The sequence below is a fragment of the Haliotis rufescens genome, unplaced genomic scaffold, assembly GCF_023055435.1.
Source record: "Haliotis rufescens isolate VD_foot unplaced genomic scaffold, xgHalRufe1.0.p SCAF_12, whole genome shotgun sequence".
NCBI lineage: Eukaryota > Metazoa > Mollusca > Gastropoda > Lepetellida > Haliotidae > Haliotis > Haliotis rufescens.
The window spans coordinates 41,205,430-41,208,358 of NW_025963802.1; the positions used below are offsets into that span (position 1 = coordinate 41,205,430).

Genomic DNA, 2,929 nt, shown 5'->3' on the forward strand with positions numbered 1-2,929 from the left:
CTTTGATATATTCAGGTTGACACGCTTCCTGCAGGAAGTAGTATTACTGATGTGATCAAGGCAGTTGTTAAAAGTGTGACTTTTATTTACTAAAGAGGTCATAATTATGCTTTCAATTAACTTCATCTGCAAAGAAAACCTTCTCGTAAGAAGCCTATATGGATTAGGTAGTCAGCTTCGGTGACTTTGGTTGATTGCATGTCACTGCATCCCAATTACGAAGATCGATGCTCATGACGACAATGGCTGCATTGTTTTGTCCATACTCGATTAGTTACACACTGCCGTCATAGAGTTGGAATAGTACTGATAGCGACGATAAACAACAAACAAACATATAAACCACATTTTGCATATTGCTTTAAACATTTAAAGATAACACTTGGTTCTATGTATATACCGTGGACAATATTAGGCAAGAAGATGAAACGATCAGTGGGAGGAAATATCCTCAACGGAGGTGACCTGTAATAAATACATACACCACTACCAGATGGGTCATATTTCATGTCACTATAGTCACTCATGCAACATGCAAGCGTTATATAGTGTGATGTCATTATGTATAACAGAGTGTCAATTGATCGATTAATCACATTGAAACACAGTGTTCACCTGTAAGGGCAGCTTTAAACAACAAATCATAAAAACACAACTAGGTGGATTTCTTCTTTCAATTAATATTGCTAAGAAAATGATTTACTTTGTCACATAACTTGTTCTTGTACAACTCCATACTATATGAGTACATCAATACTGCTAAAACAACGAACGCTCATGTATATCCTTGGTCATATCAAATGCAGTCAGTATTAAATAGCTGTGGGATCTCTGGGGTATGTTTTGGCCTGTTAAGTTTTGCCGCGACAGGATGTGTTAGCCCTGAGTTCGAATCCAGATTGAAGGGTGGAAAACAGATTTTGATAATAGGCTAGTGGACACTCATTTTTCGGGAAGTTGTATAAGTATCAAGGAAAAAAGGCTTTGGTGTTTTTATACGATGTGTTTGAGACGGAGACATGCTGATCTTGTTCTACATATAGCTATAGCATGATGCCCAGAATTGTTGGATTTAACCCCAAGCATTGTTATGTGATGTCAGTGTTTTTGGTATGAAACAAAGCAGTAGCCATCATGAGTCTCCACAGAGAAGTCCTTGATATTTCTGATCTCTTGCTAGTTTTACGTGTGTTTCTAAGCTTGGAAGCAACACATCCGTGCTCGTGGGTTTCACCAAAGTGGTAATTTAGCGTCGAAGACCTGTATCACTTCGGAATGTCCTCCCACATCAAGCTGAAATGCCGTAAAATAACTTATATACCTTTCAAAGCCGCATTAACCCAATTCACGCATTTCTAGTTTTCAGGTCTACTTACTGTTACCGACGGCTCTATCTATACTTGTCAATCTAACACTGATATAATCGCCTCAAGGCTTTGGCATTTGATACCATAACCTTTTACCTCAAAGCGTATTTGGACGGAAATATTTCGCTTAATGAAATACACATACACGTAGTTGTAAAAGTATGCTGTCTTCTTTATCAAAAGGCAACTCATAGTATTGTTGTGGAAAGTCATGATTTTATTTGTTTGTGAAATGATTTAACAGTGCATCATAACTTAAAACCAAAACATAGAGAATATCCCATACAAAGTGGTGTCCCAAGGTCATTGTCTCTCTGATAGTCAATCCCACGATCTTCTTTCATGACAGTAACGGTGATATCGTTCATTGACGCGATCTGAATTAACAGTCTGTTGAATTATTGAGAATGATGTCGATCTGAAGGCCACGTCGTCACGACTATCTGCCGGATGTCAGGCACCAGATGAGACAACAATAATGGCAGCAAGGGTCGTGTCAGCTGCAGAGTCAGTATCAGCAGCTGTATACACACCTAACCCTGTGAAAAGAAAAATGTTCGGAATGAAACGATTTATAGTTAATTGGTTCAATAGACATGTACCAAAGTTATTCTTGTGATGAAACATGTCTATAAATTGTGTATATTTTAACGTGTATAATAATACATGCCGTACTAGGAATACGATATCAAAGTATTTACACTATGCATGACGTTCACTACACTTTTAACCTGATCTATTAACCTAGTTGGTTACAAATGAAGTTTTGTTACCTGTTCTAATATAGCCAGGTACAATTTCGTTCATTGAAAGAACATGCGAATGTTGATTTAGCTACAACTTGTTCTACATGAAAAGGATATTTGTAAACATTTGTTTGTAAAGCATTTTGTGTAAGTATTTGCTTATCATTGAAACACTCAGCTCACCACAAATGGATGGATATTAAGACCGAATTGATGAAGACCAAAGCCGAATGGATGAAAAGGAAAGCCGTTTGGAGAGATTATAGGCCCCAATGGAGGAATGCCAAATGGATTAAATCCAACACCCAGTGGAGGATGGAAGGTGGCGTTGGTTGTTGCTAGGGCAACAACGCACATAACGGCAACGATCAGGACCTTCATTGTTGAAACTGTAGAATAAAAACAATATTCATTGGCTACTCATTGGAATTTAACCATATTCACGTTCACGTTAGGCTATCTATACACATTAACATATGGTGTTAGTTATCACTGTATAAAGTATTGTTATAAGACTTTACAAATACAAACCTAGACTTGGTACTTGAGAGCTATGGTATGTGAACCATTGACCCATCAGTACCCTATAGGGTGATAAACCGTTGAAATATCGGGATGAAATTTTTAAATCAAAGCACAAGAGGTGTAAGAATCAAATTACATATATAGACTCATGATTTTAGACCAAAATCCTAAAATGACCGTGCTCTTAAATGTACATGTACTTACGTGTGTATATTTGCCAAATGGTAAAGAAGAAGGTGAATGCTACAAACTATGAAGTATCATCAGCGGGGTGGCCTTATATACATGTAC

The 2,929-nt window shown here is 37.4% G+C and overlaps 1 long non-coding RNA gene across 1 annotated transcript; it reads right to left on the reverse strand.

The window, feature by feature from the left end:
* Positions 1 to 1,563: 1,563 nt before the first annotated feature.
* Positions 1,564 to 2,929, reverse strand: LOC124115867. Its single transcript, XR_007220229.1, has 3 exons — positions 2,843 to 2,929; positions 2,297 to 2,502; positions 1,564 to 1,906 (listed from the first exon to the last, which is right to left on the reverse strand). It is a non-coding gene; the product is annotated as an uncharacterized LOC124115867 (long non-coding RNA).